The sequence below is a fragment of the Hyperoodon ampullatus genome (assembly GCF_949752795.1).
Source record: "Hyperoodon ampullatus genome assembly, chromosome: 3".
NCBI classification, from domain to species: Eukaryota; Metazoa; Chordata; class Mammalia; order Artiodactyla; family Ziphiidae; genus Hyperoodon; species Hyperoodon ampullatus.
The window spans coordinates 117,314,118-117,328,203 of record NC_136916.1 but is presented as its reverse complement, the minus strand read 5'-3'; the positions used below and the strand labels follow the sequence as shown (position 1 = coordinate 117,328,203).

Below are 14,086 nucleotides of genomic sequence, written 5' to 3'. Positions count from 1 at the left end.
CCTTGACAAAACTGAATCTAACCAAAACCAAGAGGTTCTTATATCAGAATTTCAGACAAACATGTATCCACAGGACAAATGAGGCAGATAGACAGATGATAGATGGATGATAGGTAGACAGGTAGATAGATAGATAGATAGATAGATACAGTGACATATAAGAAAATAATTCCAAGGATCAGTAACATTCTTGTATTCTTGTCTTGGTTCAACTGCAGCTTGGGATTATCAGTCATGTCCCTATGTTGCCAGTGACAGCATGAATAAAAGCCCAGTGGTCGCATATGAACTAAAGTTGTTGAAAGAGTAAGTGACTATGGCAGAGACTGCTAATTATTAGCCAGTGTCCAGTCTCTCTTCCTTTATGTAATAGAATCTCCAGCCACTCATCTAGACAGTACATATCCCAGCCTCCCTTACAGCCAGAAGTAGCAACATAACTAAGTTCAGGCCAATGAGATGTGAGAAGAATATGTGCAGCTTCTGAGTCATCTCCTTAATCATAAAGCTGCTTGCCATGGACCACAATGAGGCTGGTTAACATGTGTCACCATACATAATCACAAACTTTTTTCTTGTCATGAGAACTTTTTAGATCAAATCTCTTAGCAACTATCAAATATGCAAAGCAGTATTATTAACTATAGTCACCATGCTGTACATCGCATCCCCATGACTTACTTATTTTGTAACTGGAAGTTTGTACCTTTTGACTGCCTTCACTCATTTCTCCCACTCCCCACACCCTGCCTCTGCTAACTACCAATCTGTTCTCTGTATCTATTAGCTCAGTTTTTTCTTTTGATTCCACACATAAGTAAGATCATGTGGTATTTGTCCTTTTCTGTCTGACTTAATTCACTTAGCTCAATATCCTCACAGTTCACCCACATAGTTGCAAATGGTAAGATTTCATTCCTTTTTATGGCTGAATAATATTCCACTGTATATATATTCCATATTTTCTTTATCCATTCATTCATCAGTGGACACTTACGTTGTTTCCATATCTTGGCTACTGTAAGCAATGTTGCAATGAACATGGGGGTTGCACAAATCTTTTCAAGTTAGTGTTTTCATTCCTTCAGGTAAATACTCAAAAGTGGAAATTCTGGATCATATGGTAGTTCTATTGTTAATTTTTTGAGGAACCTCTATGCTGTTTTCCATAGTGCTTCACCAATTTACATTCCCACCAATGGTGTAAAAGGGATCCATTTTCTCCAAATTCTTGCCAACACTTCTTATCTCTTGTCTTGTTGATAATAGCTATTCTAACAGGTACGAGGCAATATCTCACTGTGGTTTTGACTTGTATTTCCCTGATGATTAGTGATGTTGAGATCTTTTCATGTACCTGTTGGCCATCTGTATGTCTTCTTTGGGAAAATGTCTATTCAGATATTCTGCCCATTTTTTAATTGAATTGTTTGGGGTTTTTGTTATTGAATTGTGTGAGTTCTTTATATATTTTGGATATTAACCCCTTATCAGATATATGATTTGAAAATATTTTCTCTCATTCAGTAGGTTGTCTTTTCATTTTGTTGATAGTTTCCTTTACTGTGGCAAAACTTTCTAGTTTGGTATAGTCCCACTTGTTTATTTTTGCTTTTGTTGCCTTTGCTTTTGGAGTCAGATTCAAAAAAATCATCTCCAAGATGAATATCAAGGAGCTTACCACCTATGTTTTCTTCTAGGAGACTCATGGTTTCATTTCCTACATCAATTCTTTAATCTATTTTGAGTTAATTTTTGTGTATGGTGTAAAGATAGGGGTCCAGTTTCATTCTTTTGCATGTGGCTGTCCAGTTTTCCCAATACCATTTATTGAAGAGACTGTCCTTTCCCAATTGTACATTCTTGGCTCCTTGGCTGTAAATTAGTTGACCATATATATACATAGGTTTATTTGGAAGCTCTCTGTTCTGTCCCTTTGATTTATGTGTCTGTCTTTATGCCAATACCATACTGTTTTTATTACCATAGCTTCATAATATAGTTCAATATTAACAATACCAGGCAATGATGCCTCCAGCTTTATTCTTATTTTTCAAGATTGCTTTGGCTATTTGGGGCCTTTGGTGGCTCCATACAAACTTTAGGATAGTCTACCCTATCTCTGTGACAATGCCATGGGCATGGGTATTTTGATAGGGATCACACTGAATCTGTAGATTGCTTTGGGTAGTATGGACATTTTAGCAAAATTAATTTTTCCAATCCATGAGCACAATATCTTTCCATTTGTTTGTGTGTCCTTCAATTTTTAAATTAACATCTTATAATTTTCAGTATATATTTAAACTACCACAAATTCTAAATAAATTTCAAACAATTTCAAATAGTTAATAATTCTTACTGAAGCTGAGAAACTCAAATAGCATACAACTGATTCATCAATACAAAAGATTTCTTATTGTGCTAATGGTGGACCTGAGACTGTAAGTTCTCAGAAGGCAGGAATATGCCCTATTGATTTTTTTTTAATTTCGTAAAATAAACAAGCAGGAATCATTTTATTTCTACTGTCAAAGAATTATCAAGAATTATTCAAGATTTAATTGCATCAGGATAAATTAAGCTTTCACTGTGGTTTCAATACAACAGATCTTTGGAAAGCTAAATGAGCTTACTGACTGCTGAACCTTTTAAATTAACTGAGTTTAATTTTCACATGACCAATTGTTTTTATGGCTTATATAATCATTGACCATTTTTTTCAAAAGCATTTAAAATGACTGAAAAACAAAGGTTTCCAAAGTCTATGAAATAAGTAAAATCTTATCAATTAGAATTAGAACATTTACCTTCCTCAAGGAAAAAAATGTTACTGGCTTGAACATTTTTATCTACTCTGAGTTGAGAAAGTGAATTCCCTTGGAATTTTTGTCTCAATTTTACTAGCAAATATTGAACTACTTAGAAGCTACTCACCAATCTTAAACCTTCAACTCACATCCCACATCTTAATCATCCCAAGCTGAAGGCTTGCTGTCTTAACGCTGGGTAGCAGCGCTTCCTCGCGGCTACCGAGTAAGAAGCTCACCAGCTCATTAGCAGCCCTCTGACCTTGACCAGGCAGCTGACAAAGCAATCCCATCCCACCTGCGCGTTCATTCTGATTTGCAACAATAAGACAAGACCTGGATGGAAAGATGATGGAAAACTCAACTGGAAATTGTCTAAGAATTACACTCTTCCTTGGGCAGAGAACCAGGGAGCTTAGATCTCTGAGACAGAAGCACATAGATCCACCAGATCCTCTACACAGTCCTTGCTTACTGTGTTTTTAATTTAGATAAAAAAGAGAGATATGATTACACAGAAAACATCAACATCTGCAGAATTACAAATTAAGCAAATGCCATGGGAAACACGTGTGTTTCAGTCCCTTTCTGGAGCTCTTTTACCATCTGTTGTCTTGGAAGGAACTCAGGAGCTGTAGTACTTGAGGAGATTCTCATCCGTAGGTTTGAGGATTTCCTTATCTGCCATATTCACTACCCACCTGGGAGCAAGACCAAAGAAAATCTGCCTTGGATCTTTTCGAGTACTGAGCATTTTGAAGAGTTCGTCTTTCGTGATATCAGGTAAAATATAACCATACTTCTTGGCGAGCTCCAGTCTTGCTTCAGGAAATTCAGCAGGATCCGCCAAGTAACCATGATTCCTTGCTTCAGTGTAGTAGGGTACCAGTGCCTTGGAGGTGAGCATTCGCTTGGGAATGGGCTGTCCACGGAGAAACAATGCAACAGGTTTGCACAGAATTTCCAGGCTTCGAGGGTCGTAGAAGGCCGTCGTGACGACACCCCCATTCTTCTTGATTGCAACAATGGCCAGCTCTGAAGCCAGCTGTACTTCAATATTAACTTTCGCATTAAAGGTGTCAGCACCCTCCTCTACCAGCTGGACACCATAATCCCTTTTAGATGGCTGGAAGGTCACACCTCTCCCATTGACAAGTTGGGTTAAGTCAATAGGTTGTGTAGGATAAACTCGACCCAAATCAGAAAGATACTGCAGCCTGTTGAGAGTCAAAGGCTGATACTGGCGTCTGAAGCTATGTCCTTCATTAAATCCATATTTTGAGATTCGAAGGTAAAATGGAGTGTGGCCTCTCTCAAAGCCCAGCCAGGGCCAGGTTCTTCTGTGTCATTCTCCCTTGTGGCCCCTGCCACATTTTCTACTTCTTCTCTGACCTCTTGGTCATCTTTCCGGTTTCCTGGAGCCCAGGTTTGGCCTCGGGTTAGCCAGGCTCACACGGGGCAGGGCCTGCAGCAGGTCCAGGGCCTGGGGCCCCCTCGCCCCGCACTGGGCCGGCCATGACCCACGCGCCCGACAAGCCGCAAGGGCCGCCAGAGCCTGCCTTATTCATTCTTTATCCTCTTCCTTCTTTGTACCTTAACTCTAATATGTAGATAAGCACCAATATCTTGGAACCGTCTAAAGGATTAAAAACAACTGCCTACTACAGAATTTATTGCTATTATCTTTATCCCAATGATCCTCATGTTCTGCCATTTGCTGGTTCTGAGAAATACAACCATATTTTTAATTATTAGACTTATTGTAGAGCCTGTGAAAATTTAGACCTGCAGACATTCACTTTTTTGGATGTAGAATTTATTCAGCATCTCATCTATGCCTGTTTCTGTGTTAATTACTTCCATACAACATTACCCATTTAAAGTAGACATCATCATCTCCACTTAAAAGATGAAAAAACTAAGACATAGCTTAAGTGATCTGCCCAAGATCATATGGCTGGTAAATAATAGAGCTTAGACTAGAATACAGTCTTCCTGACCCACCGGACAGTCTTCTTTCTGAGAGCTCTACTCAATTGCCTCATCAATTTCTGATACATTTTTACATTTCAAACTTTGGACCCCCAAAAAAGTGGGGGCATAATAATGGCCAGGTATTGATGGATAGGAAAATTAAAAGGTAATCCTACCCAGAATATAAAGATCAGGAAGGACCATGGGTAAACACATCAGAGCAATTCTTCCCTGAATAAAAACTGGGAAACTTTCCAAGAAGACATCACTATTAACATAAACATTTTTATGCACTTTTGAAAGTTATCATCTAATTCAACATAATTCTTCACCATATGTCTAATTGGAATCTGTCTGGATTCAAAGATGCTGATGAGAGTGAATATATCAAGGTCAGGAATTGTCTAGCTATACAAGACTCTAGGTGGTTGAATTGTACATCTTTTTCCCATAAAACTTTACACTTACTTAATGAGATATCCCATATGCTCAGTCGTAGATGTTTTGATCAGAAGAGGTCCAAGAATAGGAAAAAGCAGTGTTCTGAATTTCCACTTTGATGTTGTTTTGTTTGTTCATTATTATTTGTAATTTAGTTGGCTCTAATTAAAGCTAAAGAGAGAAGATGAAATGTGTTATCTATGCAAATCTTAGTCCTCATAAAGGGAACATAAGAGTATCTAGGAATCTTGGGTGCCAAGTAAATATAAACTTGGTTTCACGTCTCTGAAATTAAACTTCCCACTTTCCAGACAGAGAAGCCTGGTGTGAGACCATAGGCAAGTCTTTTTAAGAGGAAATTACAGTTGGAGATGGAGATATTAAAATTCATGATTCTAAAAAAGTGTTGTGACATAGTTTATGGCAATGACTCTCACCCATTCCCAAAGAAAAGCATGATTCCAGTCAAGAGGTGACAACGTCCTCTTTACCCACTGATACACTGCAGGCAACTTTGCCTTCACAAAAGAGGGCTTTCAGAGTTTTAAATAAACAGGTAAGAGTTCCAAATAGTGAGTTAAGAAATGCTATATTACTGGCTTCCCTCCAACTGTGTACTAAATAAGGGTGGGGCTAGGTAAATGCAGGGAACCAGCTAGATTGCATAGAAAGACCTATGTAGGAGGTACTTTGTCTGATGGACCCAGTGAGCACATATAGTCCCCTCCGACTCGGCATGTCTAAAGCATACCCTTGATTCTCGGTGCTTCTGATGAAGTTTCCGCTTCAATGGGACAATGGCTTTCTATCAAAGAGTGTCATAACATCCTATCAAAGAGTGTCATAACACAGAACTTTTCTAATTGATGTGGAGAGCTCTGCAAGAGCATATTAGTTGTAAGCCACAGCATCACCTCCCTTTAAGGAGAGGGAACAAAATTTAAATACACAGGGAGACAGAGAGATAATGAATTGCCTTCTTGGCAACCCACCACTCTACAGCCAATGGGGTCGCTGTGACAAGTCATGAAATTCGAGTCAAAATATTTAACTCAGCCACTTATTCAAGTGGTAGACCCAATTTTAGGCACCCCACAGTTAGGGCACCAATAGAGAAAAGTCTTCTCTTCGTTTTCTGCAGTAGCACGTTTAACTTTTAGCATCTATGGGTGTTCTGTTTCCTCTAATAAGGATATATCTGTCTGTAAAGTATACACGTGTATTTCTACCAATGTAGCAATAACTGATGAATACAGGAAACTATAATAATCTGGATAGTTCCAGAAAAATATAGGAACTAGACTAAGAATAAGAGAAGATTACTCCTGGAAGTCTTTCAGAATAATCTGATAGAAACAGCCTATCAATAGGGTATAAGAGGGTGAATTAGCCAATATGCCCCCAAAGAAATGCTGATTAGACCAACTTAATCCGTAGCTCCCACAAGATGAGATCTCTGGGTCACCCTAATGGAGCCTAATGATGTAAACTGTACAAGCAAGGCAGGAAATTCTGTGGCTCAAGAGTCAAGGGTCAGGTTAGAGAACAGAGTGAGCTCTAGGTAATGAGCTGGAAGTGGGAAAGGGGAGGAGAGGAGTTCGAAGATGAGTCTCTGAATTGACTCCTCTGGGTCCCCACGTGCTCACTGAGTCAAGGCCTGAAAGAACCTGGTTACAGGCTTTTGTGAGCGGTGAGGGCTCCTTAGTGGGAATATACTAACACATAAATAAAATGCACCTATTTTAAATATGCAATTTGATGAGCTTAGACAAATGTATATACCCATGTAATCATCACCCCAGACAAGATATAGAATACCTCCACTATCCCAAAAAGTTTCCTCAAAAAAGTTTCCTTTATACTCTCACCCTAAGCTGCAGGCAAGCACTGATCTCATTTCTGTCACGGTGAATTATTGTCTGTTCTTGAATTTCATATAAATGGGGCCTTACATTATATATACTCTTTCTGTCCGGCTTATTTGGTTAAGCCAATGTCTTTTGTATTCATCCATGCTATTTTTAGTGGTAATTCATTCCTCTGTACTGCCGAGTAGCATTTCACTGAATGAATAACACCACAATTTCTTTATCCACTCACCTGTTGATGGATAGTTGAGTTGTCTCCAAGTTTTGGCTATTATGAATAAAGCTGCTATGAACATTCATGTACAAGTCTTTGTGTGGACATATGCTTCCATTTCTCTTGGGTAAGTATCTAAGAGCACATTCCTGAATCATATAGCAAAGTGAATGTTTAACTTTACAAGAAATTTCCAAAAAGCCGGTGCCATTTTGTAGTCCCGTCAGCAACATATGAGAGTTCCAGTTACTTCACATCTTTACCAGTGCTCAATATTGTCAATCTTTAATCTTAGCCATTCTAGTCTGTGTGCAGTGATACCTCGCTATGACTTTAACTTGTATTTCCCTGAATAATGTTAAACATTTTTTATGTGTTTATTGGCCATTCATATATCTTCTTTTATGAAATGTCTGTTCAAATCTTTTGCTCATTTTTATTTTTTATTTTTATTTTTTTAACATCTTTATTGGAGTATAATTGCTTTACATTGTTGTGTTATTTGCTACTGTATAACAAAGTGAATCATCTATACGTATACATATATCCCCATATCCCCTCTGTCTTGCATCTCCCTCCCACCCCTCTAGATGGTCACAAAGCACAGAGCTGATCTCCCTGTGCTATGCAGCTACTTCCCACTAGCTAGCTATTTTACATTTGGTAGTGTATATATGTCCATGCCACTCTCACTTCGTCTCAGCTTACCCTTCCCCCTCCCCATGTCCTCAAGTCCATTTTCTTTTTTTTTTATTAGTTTCTGCTTTATAACAAAGTGAATCAGTCATACATATACATCTGTTCCCACATCCCTTCCCTCATGCATCTCCCTCCCTCCCACCCTCCCCATCCCACCCCTCCAGGCGGTCACAAAGCACCGTTGCTCATTTTTAAGTTGTGATGATTCCTGCTACGTTGACTTCAACTTTCGACTAAGGATGACAGCACATCTGGTCAATTTGATTTAGAGCGAGTAATTTGAAGCTCCCTAATGGCACTGCTAGGCTCAAAATTATTAGCCAGGGTTCAAGTGAAAGGGTCAACCACACATGGAATGTGTAAATCAGATCATATCACTCTCCTGTTTAAAATCTGCAAATGGCTTCCCTTGGCCATTTTATTCCAATTAGAGTAAAATCCAAACTCTTTACTTTGGCCCCCAAAGCCTCACGTGACATGACCTCTGTGTCCCTCTCCAACCTCACCTCTTGCCGCCTTTCCCTCACTCACTGTGCTCCTGACACTTCACGCTTCTTTCTGTCCCCCAAACACGCCATATTTGTTCTTGCCTCTGTCCCCTCTGCTTGGAATTATGTTCCCATAGAGCTCAGTGTGCTGCCTTCTTCTAATCACTCAAGTCTTAATTTTAATGTCAAGACTTCCCTGCCTAATCCTGATAAACAGCACCCCTCAGTCCTTCTCTATCTAGCACTTGTCACTATCTGAAATTATTTTATATTTTATGCGTGTTTATTGCCTGTTTTGCACCCACTAGAATTCATACTTTAAGAGTACAGAACTTTATCTTGGTCACTGATGCATCTCTGTGACCTATAAACAATGCCAGGAGCATAGCACCAGCTCATTAACTGTTTTTTGGAAGGGAGACAGGGGTTGAGAAGAGAGGAAAAGAAAGCAGGTTTTCAGAAAAGCAGAAGAAAAGGCCCCTCACATCCAGACTCTTACTCTATATGCAAAGTGCTTAGCTCAGGGCTTGGCACAAAGGCTATTTCTCTTCCCCCTCAGCTGTTTGTCCCTTCAAAAGTCCTCAGCCTCTAGAATCAGAGTGGCCTTTGCCAGAGCCATGGAGGGCCATCGTTGGAGAATGCACCACATGGATTCAATCTGAAGGCATCACCACCTTCCAGGCCCCCTAGTCACAACCAAGGGTGGTTTGATTTGTGACATGAGGTTGGTAAGAGAAACGGGGTAGCTTTGGGGGGTAGCTTTTGACCAGAGAGGGAAAAGGGACATTTCAGATATTCTTTTATAAACAACCAGTCTCTTTTTGGATAGCCTCAAGTTTCTGGAGCATTCTCTCTTCCTCACCGTGGCTCAAAGCTTTCAGCTTTTGCTGTGTTTTTATCCTTTTCTCTGAGCCTCTTCAGTAACAAAAAGCTTCAGTTTGCTTTCTCTGTCATATTCCCATCTGCCACTTTTAAACCTCATTTGTATTCCTTCTAGTTTGTAATCTGATCACTTTTATCCTTTATAACAGACTTTAAACTCAGTTTTTTAATTCAAATTGGAAATTCAGTATAAGAAGTGGTTTTCTTTTTCTCTTCTCCTTCTAGTTTTCAAATATTTTGCTTCTGGTCACTTAAAAAATTATGACAGATGGATGGATGAGTGGGTGGACGGATAGACAGAGAGATAGATAGATAAATAGATAGATATAATATTATCCATATTATATTTGTGTCCTTGTGGTTTGGGAGCATCTTTCAAGGGGCCCATGGCTGGTGACCACACAGAACTACTCCAATACTTGCTATGCGTTCTATATCCAATGCAAGTCTATGAAGCACCTGTTCTCTGCCCACATACGAACTAATAAACAAAGTCTCCCCCTCTTCTAATTAGTATACTGTCTATAGAGTCATAGACTTTCTCCTTATATTTAGTAACAAATCAAAAGAAAAATTAAAAAAAAACTACCCCCAAGGTTTGAGCCAATTATATATATATAACACTTCCTAAATTAAATGAACCCCTTTTCCTTTCAGATTCCCTCTACAGCATTCTTTTGTGCATTCAATCATTCATTTCATAAGCAGTTAGCAAAAATCTATCATGTTCTAGACACTGGATATAGAAAAGAGCTGGGGAGGTGGCTGACATGTACAGGAAACGTTTAAAAGTATGCAGTTCCCACCTTTAAAGTCCTGTATCCTTAATGAAGTATTAAAAAATTACACATCGTATGTTGTATTAATCAGGGTTCTCCAAAGAAACAGAATCAATAAAATGTGTATATATATAGAGAGATTTATTTTAAGGAATTGGCTCCTGGAATTGTGGAGGCTGCAAAGCCCGAGATTCTACAGGGTGAGCCAGGAGGCGGGAGACCCAGGAAGGAATTGCAATTTGAGTCCAAAGGCCGTCTGCTGGCAGAATTCCCTTTCCTCCTGGACAGGTCAGCCTTTTTAAAATTAAAGCCTTCAACAGATTGGATGAGGCTCACCACATTATGGAGGGTAATCTGCTTAATCAAAGCCTACTGATTTAAATGTTAATCTTATGTAAAAAATATCTTCACAGAACCATCTAGAATACTGTTTGACCAAATATCTGGTACTGTGGCCTAGCCAAGTGAACACATAAGATTAACCATTACGTATGTGAAACAATCAGAGAACAATATAAGACAATCTATATTAAATACAATAAACTGAAGGGTCAAATCATAGGTGATAAGAGTGCTAACATTTACTGAGCACTATTAGATGCCAGATCCTCAGCAGAAATTAGTTAATACTCACATTAAACCTTTGGTAGATTATATATAATATCTGCTTTTACAGGTGAAGAAGATGAAGCCCAGAGAGTTTGAATAACTTGTCCAAGATCACTTAGCGAGTATTCTAACCCAGATAAGTGTGGCAACAAAGTCCTTGGAAAGCTAGGCAATATAGTATTCCAGGTGCACAAGGAGGGTAGTGGAGGAAAGCTTGGCTTGGTAACATTAAAATTTCTTCCCCTAGAATGTAAATTGGTGCAGCCACTATGGAAAACAGTACGGAGGTTCCTTAAAAAACTAAAAATAGAGCTAACATATGATCCAGAAATCCCACTCCTGGGCATATATCCGGAGAAAACTCTAATTCGAAAAGATATATGCATCCCCTATGTTCATAGCAGCACTATTTACAATAGCCAAGACATGAAAACCACCCAAGTGCCCATCAACAGATGACTGGCTTAAGATGTGGTCTATATATAAAATGGAATATTACTCAGCCATAAAAAATAATGAAACATTGCCATTTGCAGCAACATGGATGGACCTAGAGATTATCATACTAAGTAAGGTAAATCAGAGAAAGACAAATACTATATGTTACCACTTATATGTGGAATCTAAAATATAATACAAATGAATCTATATACAAAACAGAAACATACTCAGACATAGAAAACAAACTCTGGTTACCAAAGGAGAAAGAGAAGTGGGGAGGGATAAATTAGGAGTATGGGATTAACAGATATGAACTATTGTACATAAAATAGATAAGCAACAAGGATTTACTGTACAGCACAGGGAATTATATTCAATATCTTGTAAAAAGCTACTATGGAAAATAATCTAAAATATATATATATACATATACAGATATGTGTATATATGTATAACTGAATCACTCTGTGGTACACCTGAAACTAACACAATATTGTAAATCAACTATACTTCAATTTTTTTAAACAAAGTTCTTCCCCTAGAATGAGGAAACATCCTTTTTCTAACTCATGATGTTATAATCTAATTTTTCACTAACTGCTTCTTTATGTGTGTATATCTTCCTTAGGAACAGAATTCCACATATTCATGAATAAGCATGTAACCACATGTGCATGATAAACAAAAGTAAGATTTAATTACTATTCTAGAATGTTTCATTATATGTTTTAACCAATAGTCATGGACAGAGGTGTTTAAATTCCTTTTTTGAGGTGGGGGTAGGGAGGGAGACTAACCAAAAACATATCTTCTTAAATAGGACATCTTGATAGCTTTCAATTTTTTGAAATTACAATAATCTTATAATGAACATTCTCATGTGTATAGCTCATCATGTCCTTATGGTAAACATCTAGAAGTAGAAACATTTTATCAAAGTAGTATCTCAGTGTGATATTAATTTCCTTTTACCTGAGGTTGAGTTAATACCTTTTCATATGTTTATTGGACATTTAGATATTCTTTTTATAAAGTGCCTGTTCAAGTCTTTTTGGCCCATTTTTCTACTTGGGTTAACAGTATTTTAAAATTAATTTGGATGAGTTATTTACATATTTGGATGAGTTCTTTATATATTGCAAGTATATTCTCCCACTCTCTGGCTTTCTTTTCACTCTCTTAATGTTATCTTTTGCTGAACAAAAGTCCTTAATTTTAACTTAAGCATTTTTATCCATCTTTTCATTTAGAGTTAGTGCTTTTTGTGTCCTGCTTTAAAATCTTTGCTTCCTCATGAAGATATTCTTCTCTATTTTCTTCTAGAAGTTTTATTTTTTATGCTCTGTAGAAGGTTTTTCACACCTACAACTACGATCAATCTGAACTGACATTTGTGAATGATGTGAGGTATTTATTGTAAAATAAAACACAGATGCAGAAAAATCACACACAAAAATGTACAGCTTAGTCAATTATTGAGTCAAAGACCACCCAGGTCATGAAATAGAACTTTACCTACCACACCTGGAGCCCCTCCATGTCCCCCTTCCAGGTCTAAAACCTCTCTCAGATCCTGACTATTGAGTGCTTCTCATCTCTTTCTGTTTTTCATTTCTTTTTTATTTAAAAAATTCTTCCTTCATCTCACCTATTTCTCTTAAAGCACTGTCTGTTAGACTTATTTATCGTGTGTTCCTTCTGGCTTAGTGTTTGTCTGAAATTATTTTTTCTTTTATTTCTAATTCTTTCTTTTTTAACTACTTTATTGAGGTATGACTGACATAGAAAAAAGCTGTATATATTTAATTTGTACAACTTGATGAGTTTGGAGATAAGTATACATTCATGAAAAAATTGCCACATTCTATGACATCAACATATCCAGCACCACCTAAAGTTTCCTCTTGTTCTCTATCACCATCATTATTATTATTTTGTGATAAGAACACTTAAGATCTACCCTCTCAACAAATCTTTAAGTATACAATACAGTATTATTAACTATAGGCAGTTTGCTTTACAGTAAATTTCTTGGGTAACTAAAACTTTGTACCCTTTGACTAATACCACCCCATTTCCCCCTCCCTCCAGCCCCTGGCACCACCAGTCTACTCTCTGCTTCTTTAAGTTTAGCTATTTTGGATTCCTCATATCAGTGGTATCATGTGGTATTTGTCCTTCTGTGTCTGGCTTATTTCACCTACCCTAATGTCCTCCAGGTTCATCTATGTTGTCACAAATGGCAAGGTTTCCTTCTTTTTTAAGGCTAAATAATATTTTATTTTATTAAATATCATATTTGCTTTATTCATTTGTCAATGAACATTTAGGTTGCTTCCATGTCTTGACTATTGTGAATAGTGCTGCAAAGAATATGAGAGTGCAGATATCTCTTTGAGATTCTGATTTCAGTTCCTTTGATGTATACCCAGATGTGGGATTGCTGGATCATATGGTAGTTCTAATTCTTTCTGAGTCCTGTCACCTCATTTCTATGTTTTTCTAATTCTGATTTGTGAAGTTGTTTTCTTTCTTCATGTCTTATATTTTCTCCATGTCTTTTAGCTCGCACTGAAATAGGAGTTTACAGATTTCATCTATTCTGTTCACATGTCTTTCTGGCCTGGTTTAATTGTCTGTAAGGATGATTGTTTTTCTTATCATTTTGCATGGGATTTTACCTCAATCATTTCTGTGGCTTATTCCTCATGTGAAGTTAGTTTTCCTAAACTTTGTTTTATTTTGTTTGTTTTAATTAATTTTTATTGGAGTATAGTTGCTTTACAGCGTTGTGTTAGCTTCTACTGTATAGCAAGGTGAATCAGCTATACGTATACGTATATCCTCTTTTTTTTTGGATTTCCTTCCCATTTAGGTCACC

At 37.6% G+C, this 14,086-nt stretch overlaps 1 pseudogene across 1 annotated transcript; it reads right to left on the bottom strand.

The window, feature by feature from the left end:
• Positions 1 to 3,435: 3,435 nt before the first annotated feature.
• LOC307050690 (large ribosomal subunit protein uL15m-like) lies at positions 3,436 to 4,327 on the bottom strand (annotated as a pseudogene). Its single transcript has one exon. The product of its transcript is annotated as a large ribosomal subunit protein uL15m-like (transcript).
• Positions 4,328 to 14,086: the final 9,759 nt, after the last annotated feature.